Source organism: Pleurodeles waltl, chromosome 3_2 (assembly GCF_031143425.1).
Source record: "Pleurodeles waltl isolate 20211129_DDA chromosome 3_2, aPleWal1.hap1.20221129, whole genome shotgun sequence".
In the NCBI taxonomy this organism is placed as follows: Eukaryota; Metazoa; Chordata; class Amphibia; order Caudata; family Salamandridae; genus Pleurodeles; species Pleurodeles waltl.
Window position 1 is genome coordinate 149,390,230 of NC_090441.1, and position 22,714 is coordinate 149,412,943.

The following is a 22,714-nucleotide window of genomic DNA, read 5'->3' on the forward strand; positions in this document are numbered from 1 at the left end:
GTGTTGTTTTAGCGAGCATGTGTTGCTAAAAAGGCCTTGTCTGAAAGATACATTATTAAGGATGGAGATGTGCGACAACTTCCCAAGAATGCAGGGTGTATTCTTCAACTGGTCAGTTTATATGCAGGGCCAGTGAAATAATGCAAATTATGTGGTACGTCGTTTTTTGAATAATTATGGATTTGCTGCATTTGCCACATAATCCATCACCTGCTCCATAATCTGATGATTTTATAAAAAAAAAATTTCCAGTGGAAACGGTTCAAAAGCTACTAAAATGCAGGAACACTTGTTGCTGCGCAGTGGGACGCCCTTTGCAAAGGGTGATTGATCCCCTTTATGTTGCTTATTGCTATATATGGGTGTTAAACCTGCCCTAATGAGGTGTAACCTATGCCTAGACAGCGTTAACAAGTATAAAAGTGAGCAAATAGTGAAGTAATACCACCACAAAATGTGCATTATCCCTTTCCTGCCACATAATTCCTGTGGCCCTGTTTATATGTTGTGACGATTGCTAGTCAACATCATGCTGTCGACCATGCTGCAATCCTCATGAGGAGTACTGAGGTACTGGCCTTAAGGTTGAGTCAGATTTATTGACCACAGACACAGGATCACTGTTGGGGTTTTAGATATTCGTTGACAACAGATGTTAACAGAGTCAAGAGGCACTCAATGTAACAGAAGGGCCTCGAGTGTCAGCAATAGAGGGTAAAATGTTCCTTTACTTTCTCGTGCTTCTCATGTCAGCTTCCCAGTTAAAGTCACTGAGGTTTTGCAGGAACAGGGCACTAAAAAGAATGGAGAATGGAGAAAAGAATCCAAGGTATCTTCCCTGAAGAATTCGTTTTTGGAACTATCCTATTCTCTCTACTACACATCACTGAAGTAGGGTGATGTGAAGGATGAGATCCAGATCTTAGAGGAAAGTAAACCCACGAGGGGTTTTAACAACCCTAATGACCTATTTCCGGTGAAACCTCCACATGTGTTTTGAGAAACCTAAACTGTGCAACAACAATGGGTTGTTTCAATAATTCAATCCGTTGCGCCTTCCCAACCTGCCAATCGCCCAAAGGGTGAAGTTAATCTAATTCTTCTAAAGTGGTGTATTCTGGAAAACAGCTTTACCTGGTTCATGCTCATGTAAACTTTGGTAGGAAGCCGGATTAGAAACCAAAATCAGCCCTGGCAAAATTTCAAACAAGCTTCACATGGGAGAAGGCCATGGATCATGCTAGCCCTTCCTGTTCTGAAAGCATCTCCTAGTCCACCTCCCATCAGGGTATTCCAGAGTGGCTGAATGGCCAGACTGGTTCCACTTCATAAATTACTTGGTTAGAACTCTTACATTAGCGGCTATCTCTACTTTCACCTGAAAAATGGAAGACCCTTTTTGTGTGTCTTTTAGAACTTTGGTGAACAGATCCTGGGTCGGAGTAGAGAGATACAAGCCTCCTGATGGTCGCTGTCACTTTTAGAAAACTTTGAACACAATCAGGAGCCTGCAAGAGTGGGTGGTGCTCGGAATTACTGAGCAAAATGGAGGTCGAAGCACATTTCTTGGCTACTTGATCTATTTGGTGAACTTACAGATTCACATATGGCTAAAAGGACGAGTCAAACCTGACTTACAAAAAGAGTTGCAACGTGGTATGGTGGAAGGAGTCCTGAAAATAGCATCTCTTGGTCACAAGTTCTTAGGATCACAAAAGAGTGCGGGCCGGGAGGTGAAGCCAGATCTAAGTGAGGCCCGAGGCGAACAGCTTCCAGCAGCAGCAAAGAGGAGATCGGGCCAGTAAACCTGCAAAAAAGCCAATGAATGGGCTTAGTCCAGATTGGCGGGCGGATTTAAACCGGCCAATCAGAATACATGCTGTTGTCGAGTTCCATGGTAACAATGGGTACGGCCAGGAATGGAGCACTGCTGAAGCTGGGACGATGAAAACACCTGTGAGGGGCATCACAGCTGCGCACAGCGGGTAGCAGAGGGGTCAATCAGCCTTGAAACACAGTGCTCAAAAGAAGAGGGAGCACCCCGATAGCGCCTCTGGGATGCCTGATGGCAGGAGCTTCAGTGGGAAAACAAGATTTGGTAAAAGGGGCAGCGGCAGGAGGGCATGGCACTTGCGGCCCGGGCAGAGTCAGGAGCCACTAACAAAGACTTGGAAGCAAGGGAAGCATAGCCGTTAACGTATGATGAGACCCCAATGGTCATAACAGACAAAGCATATGAAAAGTCCGTTTAAACGGGTCATATGATTGATTGCCAACCTTATGCGCTTTTAGCTATGTATGAATTTAAGAAAACTGCAGCCATGCTTTATCCAACAATGCCTCCATAGTACTGTCTTGGAAATGGAGGTAAAAAGGATGGCCGTTAGTTGTGTGGTTTCTCGCACATCTGGGAGGGGTTAGATGGCCCAAAGGACTGAAAGTATGTCTAGTCATTTTAGGGTATTTTTTATTCCCATCAGTAGCACAGATTTTCCTATCATTGAGGCTGTTCTGGAAAGTAAACGTGGATTTGTGAAGAATAGTTCAGGTAGAGGCCGTAGCAAGAGTATTCAGGGCTACTCATTCAAACACCCTCAGAAAAGATGGCTACTTAATGTGGACCAGGCAGTGAGGAGAATAATGTATTCTCTAACAGAAATGTGGGAAACTTCTGAGGGGATTTATTTATTTTTACTGCTCATGTGTTTTATTTGCTCGCACCGCAGTTCCCTCCCCAGCTACAGTGCCTTTGTTAGAAATGGGGTCTCTGATTGGCAGTCAGTTTGCACTCTGTCCAAGCAGAGACCCTCACTCTAGTCAGGGCAAGGGAGATACTCACTTAAGATAACCCCTGCTCACCCCCTTGGTAGCTTGGCACAAGCCGTCAGGCTTATCTCAAAGACAATGTATAAAGTATTTCTACTAACACACACAGTAATACGGTGAAACACTACAAAATGGGCAGCACACCAATTTAGAAAAATAGCCAATATTTATCTAAATAAAACAAGGCCAAAACAACAAAGATCCCACATACAGAAGTCAAGTTATGAATTTTTAAAGTAAACAGAGTCTTACTCCATCGACAACAATGGAAACGTTGTTGTTACACAAAGTACCTGGTTTGCATCAAAAATAAAGTTGCACGGGCAAGCATGCATCGGAAAAGTCAGCGATGCGTCGATTCCTTACTCGCAAGTGAGGCCGTATGTCATTTCTTTTCTGGTCGGGTAGGCGATGCATAATTTTTTTCTCCTGCAAGAGAACGATGCGTCGATTTCCAGACGGGGCACCTCAGATCCGCGCAGGTTCACATTGATTTTGATGCCCAGAGATGATGCGTACGATATCTGGGTGTACGTTGATGGAAAACTGCGATGCGTGGGGTTTGCGTCAATTTTAGCAGCCGCAAGCAGATGTTACGTCATTTCTCCAGCCGTGATGCCGGTGATGCGTCGGTTTCCTACCCAGAATGCAGGTGGTGCGTCGATTTCAGCCGCAAGGCAGGCGGCACGTTGTTTTTACAGCTATGTTGCAGGTGCTGCGTCAAAATCTTCCCCTCACACCTTCCTGTGCGTGGATTTATGTCCTTGCTCTACCAGCTTCACCTCTCAAGGGCTCGGGGACTGGATAGGGCACCACTTGGCAGGGCAGGAGTCTCAGCAGAGAGTCCATATGCTGGCAGGGAAAGTCTTTGATGGCCCTAAGACTTCAAAACACGAGGCAAGCTCAGTCCAAGCCCTCGGAGACACTTCACAAGCAGGAATATACCACAAAGTCCAGTCTTTGTCCCCTTACTCAGGCAGAAGCAGCAACTGCAGGATAGCCCACCAAAGCACAGTCACAGGCAGGGGCAGCCCTTCTCCTTCAGCTCCTCAGCTCTTCTCCTGGCAGAGGTTCCTCTAGAATCCTTGAAGTAATCTGAAAATCTGGGGTTTTGGGTCCACTACTTATACCCCTTCTGCCTTTGAAGTTGGCAAACTTCAAAGGAAAGTCTCTGTTGTTCACAAGATCCTGCCTTGCCCAGGCCTGGCCTCAGACACACACCAGGGGGTTGGAGACTGCATTGTGTGAGGGCAGGCACAGCCCATTCAGATGTAAGTGACCACTCCTCCCTCCACTCTAGCCCAGATGGTCCATCAGAATATGCAGGCTATATATACCCCATCGGCCTTTGTGTCACTGTCTAGTGGAGATTCTCAACTAGCCCAACTATCAGTCTGACCCAGACAAGAAATACACGAGCAGGCAGAGTCACAGAATTGTTTAAGCAAGAAAATGCCCACTTTCTAAAAGTGGCATTATCTAACAGACAATTTAAAAAACAACTTTTCCAAAAGATGTATTTTTAAATTGTGAGTTCAGAGCACCCGAACTTCACACCTCTATCGGCTCCCAAAGGGATACTGCACTTAAAAGTTATTTAAAGGCAGACCCCATGTTAACCTATGAGAGAGATAGGCCTTGCAACTGTGAAAACCGAATTGGCAGTATTTTACTGTTAGTACATGTAAAACACATCAGTACATGTCCCACCTTTAACATACACTGCACCCTGCCCAAGGGGCTACCTGGGGCCTACCTTAGGGGTGACTGAGATGTAGTAAAAAGGAAGGTTTGGGCCTGGCAAGTGGGTGCACTTGCCAGGTCGAATTGGCAGTTTAAAACTGCACACAGAGACACTGCAGTGGCAGGGCCGAGCCATGTTTACAGGGATACTCATGTGGGTGGCACAATCAGTGCTGCAGGCCCACTAGTAGCAATCGATTTACAGGCCCTGGGCACCTCTAGTGCACTTTACTAGAGACTTACTAGTAAATCAAATATGCCAATCATGGAAAAGCCAATTACACATGAAATTTACACAGGGAGCACTTGCACTTTAGCACTGGTCAGCAGTGGTAAAGTGCCCAGAGTACGAAAACCAACAAAGACAAAGTCCAGCACACAGTCAAAACATAGGAAGCAGAGGCAAAAAAGACAGGGGAGACTACGGTAAGGATGCCAAGTCTAACAGCCTTATTTACATCCCTCAGCTGTGACATGGCGCTCCTTGCTGCCCCCTGCTGGTGGTCGTCTTATGGACGCGCTGTATGAGTGCAGACACATTTCTGCATAGAAACACCACATTTAAGATTTTTCAACACCACAACTCGACTGCAGGTGTGGAAGGCAGTGCTTAAAAGAGAATACCACTCCCAGCCTCTACAAAAGGGAGCTTTCAGGTGCCTAAGAACGGACGGATTACTTTTAGGATCCCGGGTACAGGTTTCTGGTTTCTGCAGTAATGATCTGGACCAGTGGTTCCCAACCTTTTGACTTCTCTGGACCCCCACTTTATCATTACTGGAACCTGAGGACACCCACTGATTATTATTGGAATCCAGGGCCCCCTACTGAGTCATTATTGGAAGCTGGGGACCCTGGCCTAAACATTGTCGATCATTTGAAACGCAAACAATACACAAAAAATACAAAAACAAGCATTCATCGTCATCAAACACATACACAAATTACAACACATTTTTTTTAATTTGCAATCAAATATAGATAAAAACAATAACAAATGTAATTTTAATAGGAAGGTTGGAGCTTTTCTAAATTCAATTGAAGCCACACATGGTCCATAGTATGTTCTGTTTGTTGCACCTGCACTGGTTCCATAAATCAATCTGAGGATGCTAATTTATTTTTTAGCCTCCAGTTTCAAATTCCTTGACATACAATACGTTTTACATATTTTAGATGTACATTTAGCCACTTTATTTACATTCACTTTATTAATCTGTTAATATTATGTAATTTTCTAAGCAGCTGTGGACCCCTGAGGAGGCTTTACGGACCCCCAGTGGTCCCCAGACCACAGTTTGGGAACTAATGATCTGGAAACATATCAGAAACATAAAACTTCTGTTCTTAAAAAACAAGTCTCAAATTACTAGAAAAACTTCAAAATTAATTTGACATGTTTCTCGAACCTGCCTCACCAGTTTTTGTTGTGCTTTGTAAATATTCAAACCGGCATTTAGGGCTTTGTAGCATTTTTCTTATCTGATGCTAAAGAGTGTGCAGGTACTGCGTTCAACCATGGTGTTGAGCGAGGACACCGTGGGAGCCGACAGGTGGGAAACAAGTAGCCTTTTAAAGAAAAAGTGAAGCAGGAAGTGACTGGCCTCTGTAGCGTTCTTTGGCCTCGCAAGGAACCATGGGACAGAAAGGTCAGTAATAATGCTGCAGGCCAAGGTAAGCACAACACAGTGTCATTTAATCAGACAAGACACAATAAATCCCAACAGTTAAAAAGTCTGCACCTATCATGTATTTTTACCAAGAGATATATGAAAATATATGTTGGTATCAAATGCATTATTTAGTATGCTGTCATGAAAGCAAGTGTCATAGCACATTAAACAAGTTGAACCCTACATCCAACAGTGTCAAAAAGTGACTAAAAATATCCTCACTGCACAGAGCCAAATTATAAACAGGACTCACGAGGGAAAATAACTGATTCAGGAGCCCATCGCCCATACTATTTCAAACAGGAAAAAACCCTCAGTTAGCAAACTGCTTCCCAAAACAAGCATTTGCAATGCAGTGGGTCTCACATTTGCTTGAGTTAGAACTATTAACATTGTAAATTCCTAACTGGACTTTTCTTGCCACATAAATTGAAAATGAAAAGTAAGACAGTTGACATAAACCAGTCAATTCAAAGTGCCACAGCCACCATGAGCGTGAGCGCGAAGGAGAGACAAAAGGAAAAAGAAGTTCACTCGCACTCAAAAGTATCGACAAACGTGCAATTATTCATGTAACAGGATCAATGGCCAAGACGGTAACAAAACTGCCTCAAGGAGGGAAAAAACGTAAAGTATAATAACAAAGGATTTTTGAAAAGCAAGCCCATGAACGAGTGATAGTGATGGGTGTGCGGTGGGCATGGTTAAAAGCCCACAGATAGATTACAACACGTCTAAGTGCTTGCAAGCTTGACCTAAAAACAGTGGGAATAGGAACCATGTTCATGCACACTCTGTTCACCCTACACTGTAGGGAAGGAGCAATGCCTACAGATAACTGTCTCTGAAACTATATCTAATATGTGGCACCACAGGTTAACTGAATACTCAATTGTTGCGTGCCCTTACTTTTACACTGTGATTTTCCATAAAAAATCTAAAAATGCATCAACAGAATGGGATATTTTGGGGGTCATTACGTCCCTGGCGTTAATATGGCAGTAAATATTGCCAGCAGGCTGGCGGTACTTACTGCCATATTATGACATTGGCGGATTGGCTCAGCCCAACCCACCAATGTACCACTCTGACCGCCATGGCGGTAACAGCCGCCGGGCTTGAGATATACATCTCCAGCCCGGCGGCCGTCATTGTACTGCCTGCGGGATTATGACCCCGCCTACCACCATGGTTTTCGTGGCTTTCTTAACACCATGGCTGCAGGCACTATCAGTGACAGGGAATTCCTTCCCTGTCACTGATACAGGTCTCCCCCCTCCCTCTCCAGTTAGCCCCCCTCTACATTCACCCCCCTTCACACACACACACCCATACACACACCCACATGCATCCACACATGCATACATCTATCCACACACACATCCACACACAATTTCATACATACACGCAGACACGCATTCACATAACACAACATACACGCACGCACACCTCCATACATGCACACACGCATTCAACACACAACACACACCTGCATCCACGCACACACAAACATTCCCACACACCCTCACACACAACACCCCCCATCCTTGTCGGAGACCCGACTTACCAGTGTTCAGGGGGTCCTCCGTCAGGAGACCAGACAGGGCGCTGCTGCCATAAGCAGCGCCCGCCAGCAGAACACAACCAGGCCGTATAATGGGTCATAATACGGCTGGGTGGCGGTCTACTGGCGTGCCGCTGCTGGTGGCAGCAGCGCCACCTTACTGCTATCTGCCGCGTGGCCACAGCTGGATTTCCACCCTTCTTGTGGCTGAAATCCAGCTGTGGTCATAATACGGAGGACGGCTAGTAGCTGCGGCACCAGTCTTTTGGCGGCCGTTGCTGCGGCACTAGGCATTTTTTACTGCCAATCTCAAAATGAGGCCCTTTGTTTTTTCTCTGTACATGGTAAAAACGATTAGTGCATTATTAACATTTGTAAAGGAAAAGTCGCCATGTTTCTTTGCCTTAGGTAGTTATGGCAACTTCTTCAGAACAGGAGGATGGGGAATAGAGGACGTTGCCAAAGTATTACTGCCTCTACAAGAGTGAATATATGTGTTAAGCTCACATTCAGCACAGACCAAAAAAATAGATTGTTCCCTTCCCTACAATTTCATTCTGAACAGCAGCTTCTTGATTGTGGAGTTTTGTTGTGTTTCAAATGAAAGAGGGATCACCAGCTCATAACCAGGGCCACAATGGAACCGGGGTCAGCCCTGGCAAAAATGTTCAAACCAGACCCACATTTCAGAAGACAACAACTATAATGGGGCAATGAAGGCTTGATTGTGTCAGCAGAGTATATGAAGGCAGCCCCACAGCCTGCACACTTCTTGGCAGAAGGGCTAGCCTAGCCCAACTTGTAATGATAAGTTACTAACAGATACCATCAATTGTTTGACACCTGTAGTTCACGACACATGGAACTTGCTTAGTCTTAAACACTAACATTATCTCTATCCAACTCTCTGTCACTGGGATCTGCAAGTTCAATCTTTCCCTCTTCAAATCACTGCCTTACAGACTGACAGTCCAGTTAGTTGACTTGAGGTGCACCAGGTCTACATCTGGCAGAATGCAATAGGTTGTTATACACAAGCCTTGGTTTAGGAAATGGTGGCCCAGATTCACTAAGGACTTGCATTGTCCTTGTGTCATGTAAGTGAAATAAGGAAACACTAGTAATCAGGTGATATTTACTAAGCCATACAAGGGGCAAGTTGGATTTACTCCGCCTTGCGTGGATTTGTAAAGAAATGTAATGCAGCACGTTGCATTACATTTCGTATTAGTAGGTTTTCCATGGATTGAGCTGGTTTGTTCCCGTGCATCCACCCACTGAATTTGGGGTAATCCCATTTTACTTTTTTTTAAAGTTTGAAAGATAAAATTTATTAGTATTTGATATAAATTAAGTGATGGATATACAAGCAAGGAAAACATTTCTATAAGGCATTAAAATTTAAAGCAATCAATAATAGAAAAAAAGGAGAAGAAAAAAACAAGTCAATAAATATCCCATAAGTAACCATTTGAAAACAATATCATTGCTTAAATTATAAAACTTTAAGATACAATAAAATCAGCAGGTATAGCCAATGAAAAAAAAGAGTGAATACAATCTCAGGGAGGTTTGGGCACACCTCCCATTCGCGAATGATGCGTAATATCTGATTGTGCAGATGAGTCATGGAAGTTTGTCACATGTAACCAAAGAATGTCCCTTCCAATTGCAAGAGATATTGGGTTCACATATGCTCTGTGAAGTCTGTGATTATAGTAAACACTATACCAACATGCTTGGAATGACAAACTAGAGGAATCTTTCCATGATTTTGTAATTTGTTGAAATGCAACTGCAAGAAGTAAATCCGTTATGCCAATTTTATCCTGTTGAGAAGACCAAACTTCAGAGAGGGAACCCAAAAATATGTTCTTGATAGTAAAATGGATTTGCATGTTAAAAATAGAATTTATCTGTGTCCAGACTCTTAACCAAAATTTATGTGTGCAACCACATTCAAAGAGCATGTGTTTGAGGTCAGATGGAGAGACGTTGCAGGACGACAGGAGGGAGAAGATGTGTGGTTCACTTTTTCTAAAGTGGTAGGGGTAATGATTAGCCTGTTATAAATATAAAATAATGCTGAAATAGTATTAGCTGCTCTAGAGGATTACCATAATTTAAGCTAAATCTTATTCCATAATGGAATTGGGATGGCTCTACTCAAATCACGCTTCCATTGGATAAACATTAATTTTATTGTAAATTTGTGATGCTGAAGGAAAGGACAGCAATGATGTTGCTAAGTAGGAAGAAGGTGTAATAGAAACTGTATAATCTGTTAATTGATTGTAGGCTGAAAGAATGGCAAAGATTCACAAAAGATATTTAGACAAGTATGAAGAGGGTAGGAAGAAACGTTGTTGCACTTGTGCAAAAGAGAGGCAAGAACCTTTTACAAAGACTTGATTAATCCATTTTAAACCTTTCATATGCCAGGCTTTCCAAAAAATAGTTTTACAGTTGATTTTAACACTACTATTATATCAAATTGAGGAATGAAGAAATTGATCTTTAGTATTATCATGGAGGACAAGAATAGGACCAACAAGCCTACATGTATTTGTTAAAATAGAAAGAGACATAGAAAGAGGTTTCTGAGAAAAATATAAATATTCACAAAGGTAAAAAGGATAAATATAAAAGCGTTCAATGTCAACCCAAAGAGGAGCAGGAACAGACTCATCCTCATTTAATGAAAAAGAGATCTGTCTCAAAAAGAAAGCAGTATGATAAGAACAAAAATCTGGAAGATATACTCCCCCCAAATGTTTGGGACATTTAAGCTTTTGAAGGGACATGCGTGCCCTATTATTATTCCACAAGAAGCTAGATAATATTGAATACATCTTTTAAATTAAAAAACTGAAATATTTATGAGAATATTAGCTAAGTTAATTAATATTATGGGAACTATCATCATCTTTGAGGAATTTAATCTACCCCATCTACTACTTAATTTGTAAATAAAAATGTGCCGGTGCCCAAAGCCCTCCTCTTAAAAATGCGGCGTCTGCAATTAAATGTGTGAACATGGAATACTGAGGCAGCATAATCCTGAAGCCATTTCGGACCTCTTCAATCCATTTACAGCCACTCCCTGCCCCTTCCGCTCACTTTTGCAGCTTTCTGCTTTCTCCCATTGCGACGCTTTCTCCTTTTTCTCTTCCTCCGTCTGCAGTAAATGCTTGAGACAGAAAAATAAGTGCCAGCCCTCAAAAACAAGTGCCGGTGCCCCGCACCGGAAACAACACGCACAAATTAAGCACCAACCCCTACCAAGATAAAAATAGGGTGTTCCATTTGGACGTAATAGAAGTAATAGTGGAAAGAAGCTTTTTCATGTCAGTGGTAACTGTACCTTTGATATACAAATTAAACCAAGGGCCAAAATACTTAATTTTATCTTGTTTCCAGTGAAAATGGGTAGATATGAAATCAGCATAAAAACACAATCTATTCAACTGAAGTATTTTGCATTTATCTTTATTCAGATTATATCCGGAGACAGACACTCGACTTCCATTAAAAACTCTGATAAAGAAATTCGTGGATTTCACATAAAAAGGAGAATTTCATCAGCATACCCAGAAAGTTTGATCTGATTATCTCCATATTGAAAGCCATGAATGTCTGAGTTCAAATGAAGGTTCATTAGAAAAGGCTCCAGGGCGAGAACAAATAAAAGTAGGGACAGAAGGCAGCCTTGTCGAACACCCTGATGAAGAGAAAATGATGAAGATATAAGACCATTTACGGTGATGGAGGCTTTGGGGAGGAATATAGCAAAGAAAGAAGATTAATGAATTTAGAACCAAACTCAAACCAAGAAAGTGTGGAAACAAATCTCAGATTTACTAAAATCAATAAACCTGGGATTGAGCCAAAATGGAGCACCTTCAGTGGATGGGGTACCAAGGAGAAATATGTTATTCCTCCTCATTATTTCTTATTTCTATGTGTGATGCATTCCATAGAAAGAGAATGTTGCCTCTTAGGATTGGTTTTGTGCAGGAAGCTATCGCTCCTGCACAGAAACAATCCTCCCTGTAATGCAGGCACACTTGCACAATGGTGCAAGTGTACTTGCATTGGCGCTGGGTAGCACACAGTGCACAAGCGCAGAGGGAGCACAAGTGAGTCATATGTTAGTAGATATGGCACATTTCAGTTCTCTTTTTTCCACACAGCACAGTAACTTCCCTTGCTGCGTTGCATTGCATCACACTTTAGTAAATCTAGCCCACTCTCCCTAAGGATATGGTGTCTGATGGAAAAGGTTCTAACTTTTCTCACAGCAAATAGATGTGTTTTATTAGATTTACTCTGATTCTCCAGATCAGTGTAATTTTAGAGATTTACTCTCTTGACACACTTTACTGATTTCCAATAAACCAGAGAAGCAAGTGAAAGTGACATTAAGGGTAAAAGCTAATTCACTAGGTTTAAAGGAGTTACACTTTATCCATGTTATACCATCAGCTAATACTGGCTTTTAAGCCAATAACATTTTGTATTTTGGGACTTTTATTTGTACCTTTATAGATATGGACTTAATCATTCTGTAGCTGACTCGATGAAGCCACCACAACTCACTGCTACAGCAGTGGTAAACTAGGCCAAGTACCCCATGGATCAGACACTGTACCCTTTCTCCTAACAACCCGAAGAGGGTCTCCCTCTCAAACTGTGGTATCCATGTGGTAATCTGTCATTTAGATGGATTTCTAAAATGAAGAAAGTCATCCTGATGAAAGCAGGCGGACAAAACTTAATTTGACAGAATATTCTAGAGCAATGACAAAATATCTTTTAAACAACAATGTAAGTTGTTTAATGGAAAATGAAAATGTACATTTAAAAAAAGGGTCATGATAGGCTTTCTTTTAGGTCTGTGGCATCCCGATACTTGAGTAAAATGTCATTCAACACATGAATTAAAAAGGAACAACATGAAGAAGACATAAGTATGGAAAAGGGGGTGAGTATAGAGGATGGGGCTGGCAAAGATGGGGGTAGGGACTTGCAAAATAGTAGGAGTAAAGCAAGTAGGAGAGCAGCAAACGTGACATGGAAGGCAGGGTAAATGTTGAAATGTTGATATGTGACTCAGGGGTGTAGCTAGGTCATATGATTGGCGGAGGGGAGAGCTACAGATTTTCCAAAAATCAAACTAATATATAATGCTAAAAAACATTATAGGACAAGCAGGGCGCATGAGAGGGACTTAAGGGGCACTGGAAAGAGAAAGGAATGTGGATTGATAGGGGTGCTAAGTGAGAGAAAATACAATATTTTGAAAAATAGCCAACCTTTTTGAATACTTTCATAACAGAGGGAGGGATAGAGTGTGTGCTTTTTTGTGTGTGTGAGTTTAAAAATTCCAGGTGAAATCTGACAGACACCTCACCATACCCGACTGAAAGCACTTGTACACAACCATTTACCAGAAAATATTTTTATTGATGGAGTATAACACCCCAAAGACCCCCCCCAAACCTGAAGCAACACCCCTGGTGCAAATGGATGGAGGAGGCCTCACTTTTAAAAACATTTAAAAAAAAGGAACAGTAGTTTACGGACCTTGACTCCCTCCTAAAAAAGGCAACAACAAAAAAAATATCCCAGAAGAAAGGAATAAAAAAAAAGCTTTCACCAGGTTGGTTGTGTCAAACTGGTGAAATCCATTCTTAAGAAAATAATCATTAAATTTGATTCACCAAAAACATTTTGTTTGAACTACTTTCTTCAATTTGGCAACCAGAGCAACAAATCTTGGCTTATTTGGGCCCTTTACTCCTGGAGCACCTGCCAAAGCCAGACAGGCCAATGTGTCTCTCTTGCATTTTCCTCTTGGTAAAGACTGCTGCATTATGCATTGGCCAGACGCATTACAGGGCAGCATACCACCAGCCTGGCAGTCATGCACTTGGCGACAGGAATCCCCATTCCTGTCGCCGGCACATACACACACAGATGTCCACACACCCCACCACTCATCAGCATACATGCACACACCCCCTCCAAATTCACACTCATGCACACACACAAGCCATCCATGCACACAGACATGCACTAACGCACACCCATTCAGGCACACACACACCACACACATGCACCCAACAGCCCTCACCCCCTCTTACGGACGATCAACTTACCTTTTTGGGTGAAGTGGTCGTCCGGGAGGGGATGGGAAATGACGTTGTCCAACACTAGCACCGCACTGCCGTACAGGACTCCACCATGCAGTATTGTATATCGTAATACGGCAGGCGGAGTCTTGTTGGCATGGCGGTGCTGGTGCTGGAACGTTCAAGATCAAAAGGATGCCGCACAAGTTGAAAATCTACTCGAGCGAAAGCAAAATCAACTCGAGTACCTGCGCATTGCTGATTTTTCAGCAAAGAATGCACTTTCATTGCTAAATTGCAGCATGAGTAGCACTATGTGCCTAGTTCTGCCGCTGTGGAATCGCAGGGAGTTTTTATTGTAATTCAGTGGAATTCCAGTTCCAAAAGTGAGGAATCTTGGGGTAATATTCGATCCCAAACTAACCTTTTCTGAACAAATAACCTCATCTATATCTGTTTCTGCCAGCTAAAAATCCTAAAAAAGATTCTGACCTTTCTCCCAGTAGACCTCCAGAAAACTGTTGTAATCTCTCTGGTTTTATAGAGACTGGATTACTGTAATCCCCTTTATTTGGGCATGCAGCAAGCCTCCCTCAAGAAGTAGCAGAGAGTACAGAATGCAGCAGCACGCTTGGTTAAAAACATCAAGAAATTCGACCCAGTACCGAAAGCCCTAGAGGAGCTCCATTGGCCTCCAATTAAAAAAAAGAGTGGCTTCAAGGCTCTGTGCCTAACGCATAAACCACTGCACCACACTGGCCCAAGATACCTTATGAATAAGCTCTCCTGGTGTGCCCCAGGAAGAAGCCTTCATCAGCAACCTCTATGCTAGAAATGGGGTCTTTGGTTGGCAGTCAGGTTACCACCTTTCCAAGCAAGGACCCTCCCTCTAGTCAGGGTAAGTCACACACAATCCAAATTATCCTGTGCCCACCCTCTGGTAGCTTGGCACTGAGCAGTCAGGCTTAACTTAGAAGACAATGTGGAAAGTATTTGTGGAATAAATCATACCATATAGCACCACAAAATACACCACACAGTATTTAGAAAAATATATAATATTCATCTGGATAAATGCAGGTAAAAACGATTAAAGATGCAATAAGTAAATGTTGAGATATCACTGAAAAGTGCTATAAAGTGTCTTAAGTCTTTTAAAAGCAAACAAAGGGGGTGATTCTGACCGCGGCGGACGGCGGTCGCCGCCCACCAAGCGGTTCCCGCCGAAAGACCGCTCCGCGGTCAAAAGACCGCGGCGGTCATTCTGGTTTTCCCACTGGGCTGGCGGGCGACCGCCGAAAGTCCGCCCGCCAGCCCAGCGGGAAACACCCTTCCCACGAGTACGCCGGCTCAGAATGGAGCAAAGCAGACACTGAAATTCTTCGTGGGGCCCTCTTACGGGGGCCCCTGCAGTGCCCATGCCATTGGCATGGGCACTGCAGGGGCCCCCAGGGGCCCCGCGGCACCCCCTACCGCCATCCTGTTCCTGGCGGGAGACCCGCCAGGAACAGGATGGCGGTAGGGGGTGTCAGAATCCCCATGGCGGCTCTGCCGCCATGGAGGATTCTCAAGGGCAGCGGGAAGTCGGCGGTACACCGCCGACTTTCCGTTTCTGGCCGCGGCTGAACCGCCGCGGTCAGAATGCCCAGCGGTGCACCGCCAGCCTGTTGGCGGTGCTACCGCCGACCTCCGCCATGGCGGTAATTACCGCCAGGGTCAGAATGACCCCCAAAGTCTCTTTCAAGGACAAAGTACCTGGTTTGCGTGAAAAATCTCCACAAAGAACCGCAGAGGAGGAGATGCGTGGAAATAAAGGGGTGTGGTCAATTTTTTCGGGCCGCACACAGCGATGCATAGTTTAGTTTTCACACAGGGATGGCTGTGCGTCGATTTCCAGTGCTCGGTCGTGGATCCCCTTCTGGTTGCAGGGTTTTCAGACTCCCCGGGGACGATGCATGGATTTCCTGCACTGTCAGGACAAAGTCACAAGAGCTACTTCGATCCGGTGGGCGTTGCATCTAATTTTCTACCGCATGGCAGGCGCTGCGTCAATTCCTCTCTGGAAGTCGGGCTGTGTTGTTCCAGCTCGCCTGTGCATCGCTCTAGTGAGCCATGCGTCGAATTTCTGGTCGCTACGCTGGTGCTGCGTCAATCTTCTCATTGCGAAGTCGGGCTGCATCGTTCCGGTTTGGCGTGCGGTGAAATGTTCACTGTGGTGCAGGCTGTGCGTCATTTCTGGCAGGCTGTGCGTTGAATTTCGCCGCACAAGGAGTCCTTCTTGTAAAGATGAAGTGCTTTTGGTCCTGAGACTTCAAGGAACAGGAGGCAAGCTCTATCCAAGCCCTTGGAGAGCACTTCTTCACCACAGCCAGAGAGCGGCACAGCAGCAGGGCAACAGCAAGGCAGCAGTCCTTCACAGAAAGCAGGCAGGTGAGTCATTTGAGCAGCCAGGCAGTTCTTCTTGGCAGGATGCAGGTTCTGGTTCCAGTTTCTTCTCCAGGAAGTGTCTGAGTTGGTAGGGGCAGAGGCCCTGTTTAAATACTCAGATGTACCTTTGAAGTGGCTTAGAAGTGCACAAGGTCCCCTTTCAGTTCAATCCTGTCTGCCAGGATCCCAGTAGGGGGGGTGGCAGTCCTTTGTGTGAGGACAGGCTGCTGTCCTTGGACATGCAAGTGTCAGGCCCTCCACCCTCCCAGCCCAGGAAGACCCATTCAAAATGCAGAAGTATGCAAGTGAGGCTGAGTATCCTGTGTTTGGGGTGTGTCTGAGTGAATGCACAAGGGAGCTGTCAACTAAACCCAGCCAGACGTGGATTGTAAGGCACAGAAAGATTTAAGTGCAGAGAAATGCTCACTTTCTTAAAGTGGCATTTCTAAAATAGTGATATTAAATCCAACTTTACCAGTTAGCAGGATTTTGTATCACCATTATGGCCATACTAAATATGACCTTCCTACTCCTTTCAGATCAGCAGCTACCACTCCAACAATGTATGAGGGCAGCCCCAATGTTAGCGTTAGTGTTAGCCTCACAGCAGTGTAAAAACGATTTTAGGAGTTTTACACTACCAGGACATGTAAACTACACAGGTACATGTCCTGCCTTTTGCCTACACAGCATCCTGCCCTCTGGGTTACCTAGGGCATACCTTAGGGGTGTCTTATATGTAAAAAAGGGGAGTTTTACGCTTGGCAAGTATTTTTAAATGCCAAGTCGAATTGGCAGTGAAACTGCACACACAGGTCTTGCCATGGCAGGCCTGAGACAAGGTTAAGGCGCTACTTAAGTGGGTGGCACAATTAGTGCTGCAGGCCCACTAGTAGCATTTAATCTACAGGACCTGGGCACATATAGTGCACTCTACTAGGGACTTATAAGTAAATTAAATAGTCCAATTGAGTATGATCCAATGTTACCATGTTTAAATGGAGAGAGCATATGCACTTTAGCACTGGTTAGCAGTGGTAAAGTGTGTAGAGTCTTAAAACTAGCAAAACAGTATCTAAAAAGTGGCGGGAGGCAGGTAAAAAGTTAGGGGTGACCACCCTAAGGCTGTCAGGTCTAACACTCTAAAACTGTCAAGGTACCCAGAATTCAAAGCACCTCATGGGGCGGCAGAGGTTTTATATTCTCAACCAGCAAACTTTGGAATCAGCTTCCTTGCTACCTTAGAAACCAATCAAATCTTTTGACTTTTAGGAAACTCCTAAAAACATGGTTATTCCCACTCCCTATGTCGCCAAGGCACACTTTTTCCTTACAGAATTCTTTTTCATGCAGATTTGAGTGCCAAGACGCCCTTGTGCATACGCCATGCTCTATAACAAATAAATACCAAATATCAAGTTCCACGAAGTCCAATTCTGAGAGTTCCGCCCACCCTAGTGATAATACTGTAATGTATGTTTCATACCTAGATGAAGATATCAAGTCTACTGTTGCTTCGAAATACACACCCATGTGCCCCGCCAGCAAGTACATGAGATCTGGATGTTTCTGAAAAGCTAGAACTTAGCTATTGTCTCCTCTATATTGATAACAGCATTATTGAAAAGTAGTAAACTTACTTCCCGATCTTTTCTACAATGTATCAGCAAATGCATGCAGTCAAAATATAAAGAATAACTAGACATAAAAGCTGTTCAACTAAAGTGCAGAAAATAAACTGTGTAATCGGAGTGCTATACTGCTGCCTACCCATAATATGCAGGGGCAAGGTCTTTTGAAGATGCAAACTGTGCAATTCATGAAACAAAAGGGTTTGAAACCACCAAAGGGCTTTTTTACGATGTACAAAACACTTTGTGAGTGAGAAACGTCTTTGTGACTCATAAAAGAGCTTTTGCAACCCTTTCCAAATCACAAATAGGTGGGAGCATAAAAAGGGCACTTCACCTTTAATTAAGGACTGCACAGGTATGGATCAGTGGTTTGTGACCACAATTGCTGACCCTATTAAAATTAAAGCACTTTTTCCTGTGCATGCTCTACCAAAATAAGAGCATGTACCAGAAAATGCACAACAGGCAGGCACTGAGTGGAGGGTTAACTAGCTCTGTATTTGTATGCAAGGTGGCCAAAGAATGACCATAAGATTGGATGCAGTTGCAGACTGCATTCAGTCTGTTTGGACACTTTAGGCATCCATCAAGGACCCTGTTTCATGATGGGCACACACAGAGAGTGACAGCATGGCCCCAGATACAATGACAATGTCTGGACATGGGCACCAAAAGTCTTCCTTCTGAAGGGATTCCCCATAGATTACGAGTGCAGCCCACTGGAGGGTGGTCAAAAAGTACTTGGGAACCTGTGTTAGTCTTCCAATTAGTTGTTCTTAGGGAACCTGGCTGATACAAGTGGTCTGGTCAATTAATTTTAAAAAATCAGCTCTGAAGGAGGATTATGAAAATAGACCCCAGAGAATGGATCTGGAGTTAGGAGGTGTATGACAGAAGATGAAACTCAGACCTAGACACCGTGCCATACACATGAGACTTACCATGAACACGCCTGTTTAAGCCAGGTGAGATGTCAGTCATGCTTGATACTGTGTCAGTAATAGCCCACTGTACTCTGCTCTATAATTTGGAGCAAGTCATAAGATCAAGGACAATTATCCTTTCATTCCAGGAATTAGGTATAAAGGTAACATGCTTCAAGAGGCGAGAAGTAACATCACATTTAAACAGCCAAGAAATTACCATTAAAAGACCTTCAGATTTTTCAGTCTCAACATCTACCAAAGGGAATTGGGACACATCGTCCCCGAACGTAAGTAACTGATAATTCCAGCAACAACCGAGGAATCCTCAGAATGTTTCACAGGGGTGACAGAAGACCAACGCGTCTTGAAAGATATTTAGACTGTGGTGGAAAAAGTGGAATTTGAACTTGGAGATCTTTGATTTTTTCTACATTTTCATATTTGCTCAATAATTGATCTATATTATGATTGTGTGAGATGTGCTAAAGATTTTTATTTCGTAGCAAACATATTTGGAATGCTCTATGGTGATTTTCTTTTCTAATGTATAAGCATGTTTCCCCACTTCAGCCTCTCCGAGCTGCTAAGGCTCTTTAATTATTAAGAACAGATTTAAAGCACTGAGACGCTAAATGGATCACCACTTTTGGCATTTTGAAGGGATATTGGGTGCTACTGGGGCAAGAACAACATTTAAAAAGAAAGACAAATGAATAACATGGATTGTTGATATATGCAGGGCAGTACATTTTTGGGAATAGAAAACATGCTTATCCTAAAAAAATGTCATAAGCGTAACTCTTCATTTGCTTCTCGGGTACAGAAGAAAACCAGTGCATGTATGTCCAAGCAAGCTTAACTCACAGAACATGTGAGCTGCCTATGTTCTCTGCCGAACTGTTATTTTTAAAGTAATGATTGCAGTTTTCACAGATTCTGCATTAAGTAGAACAATGTTTCTTCTATTATAGGTTTAAAATTGTAGTTACCAATGTTACCAATACTTTGTATTGCTATCCTACTTGTTTCAATAGGTCAAATAAAAAAAAAAAAGATTTTGCATTGAATAATGGCCTTTTGTTTTAGTATTGTGTATGATCTTTGATATAGATTATAATATACTCGTATAATCATTCTTATTATTTCTGTATTATGACATAACTGGGTTTATTTACTAAAACATTTTCATGGGCACCCGCCTGGCACAAGCGACACAAAGAATTGCTTTCATTAACTTACAATGAGAAAGGCCTGCACACGCAGAGCAACATTGTGCAGCAGCTATACAACCCTTGGAAAATCTAAGCCTGTGTTTGACTTTATGTCCTATTTTATTTAAGTTTTCTGTATTGACACTATGGTTGGTCATGCTACTGCAGGGTTATATTCTGTACTTAAAATGCACTTTGTATAGTATGTGGTCAATTTCTGAACTTGGGTCACTGGTTGTGACTGCAATATCATCTCAGGGACATTTAATTTAAAATAAAATTGAAGTAAGGTACCTAAATATTGCAAAATAAACTATGTCTTACTGTGCTTCAAAGCTTTGAAATATTCACACTATTTCTGCTCAGGGAAAGGCAAGTGCCTGTGAGTCATTAAGACATTCAACAACTCAGAGAAGCCAACCAGGAAACCATGCAATTATTCTTTTTATAGCCTGTTCTTCATATACCATTATGGATGTAAAATGAACAGCATGATATTTCAACACTTCATATTTATGAACCACTGTGTCACTTATGTCCTTAGGGGAAGCTAGCAAAATTGAAATATTACACATTTAATAATACTGTAGTAGTAAACCTAGAAATACTTATACTATCAATGTATTTATTAGCTGTAATGACATGCCTGCCATTCTACAGTACTGTAAATAACTCTTGTGTGCCCAGCTATGACACCAGCTTAAAGTTAATCCTCTTAACCTGGATTTATATAATATTATACAAAAGAAATAAACATTTTCATCACTTCACATCAAACTATAATGCTCTTCTGTGCCTCATTGACTACTCTGAAGATGTTATTAATGCTACATTGTATTTGTCAAACAACAGATCAATATACAAAGGAGTTACATTGTATAGGTTTTGAAAGTCTAATTATACTTTTTTACAGAAAAACTGAACTTGTTCAAGCCTGAGAGTGAATCACAATTTACAGATACTAGAGGCCAGATGTACAGGCATTTTTTTGCGACTCATAATTTACGTTTTTTTGCGAATCGCCAATTGCGAGTCGCAAAACATAATGTACAACAGTGTCTGAGACACTTTTAGTGATTCCCAAATGGTTGCAAGGGACCTGCCTTATTAATATTAATGAGGCATGTCACAATTTGCGACCCTTTGGGGAATGGCCGCACTCACAGGAATGGTGGCTTGCTGGGGTCAGCAGACCACCATGTCCGTGACTGCTTTTTAGATAAAGCAGTTTTTTGTTTGAATGCATCCTGTTTTCCTTACAGGAAAACAGGATGCATTTAAAAAACAAAAAATAAACATTTCAGTTTCATTTTTTTAAAGTAGGCAGTGGTCCGTGGTACCACTGCCTGCTCTGGAAAAAGTTTGGCAATACCATTCACAAAGGGGTCCCTTTGGGACCCCTTTCAGTTTGCGAATGGGTTACCACCAGTTTGAAATTGGCGGTAACTGCGATTGTTTTGCGACCACATTCACGGTCACAAAACAATCATGCATGGGCCTGCAAGTTGCTATTAGGAATGGACGCCCTTCAATGCCTCTTTTTAATAGAGAGTGATAATTCCTATTTTGCGAGTCAGTAAGAGGTTACCAACTCGGAAAAAAGAGATGGTACATGCTACAAGGCCATTTTGCGGGCACAAAAACTAGGGGCCAGATGTAGCAAAGCGTTTGCGACTCGCAAACGGAGAAAAACGCTGTTTGCGAGTCGCAAAAGCCTCACCGGAATGCAGAAATGCATTTTGTGAGTCAGATCCGACTCACAAAATGCATTTCCGACTCGCAATGCTATGCAATTCCATTTGCGACCGCGAAAGCGGTCGCAAATGGAATCGCAGTTACCATCCACTTGAAGTGGATGGTAACCCAGTCGCAAACGGGAAGGGGTCCCCATGAGACCCCTTCCCCTTTGTGACTGGACATAAAAATATTTTTTCAGAGCAGGCAGTGGTCCAAGGGACCACTACCTGCCCTGAAAAAATCCGAAACAAAAGGTTTCGGTTTTTTTTTCTAAGTGCAGCTCGTTTTCCTTTAAGGAAACGGGCTACACTTTGAAAAAAAAAAACTGCTTTATTTAAAAGCAGTCACGGACATGGTGGTCTGCTGTCTCCAGCAGGCCACCATCACCGTGAGTGCCAGACTCGCTATGGGGTCGCAAATTGCGACCCACCTCATTAATATTCATGAGGTGGGTCTTTGCGACCCCATAGCGAGTCGCAGAAGGTGTCTGAGACACCTTTCTGCATTTGGTTTTGCGAGTTGCAATTTGCGAGTCGCTATGACTCGCAAATTGCAAGTCGCAAAACTATACTTACCTACATCTGGCCCTAGATTTTAGCATTTTGCGACCGCAAAATAGCTTTGTACATCTGGCCCTAGATAGTACAACATACTTAAGATCACAGTTATAAAGACTTTTACTATTTTAGAACATTTCATAAACATTACTTAAACGCAACTTTCAGTGTTAATATTAAGACATTCAACTAAAAGAGATGGACAGTTCTAAAATGATGATTCAAAAAAAGTAAGATAATGAATCAGCAATACCTTTGTATAATGCAGCTTTGAATCACTTA

At 42.9% G+C, this 22,714-nt stretch overlaps 1 protein-coding gene across 4 annotated transcripts in view; it reads right to left on the reverse strand.

The window, feature by feature from the left end:
- The window catches only part of RAP1GAP2 (RAP1 GTPase activating protein 2), a 793,228-nt gene that overhangs the window by 247,427 nt on the left and 523,087 nt on the right, over positions 1–22,714 (reverse strand). The window lies entirely within an intron of this gene.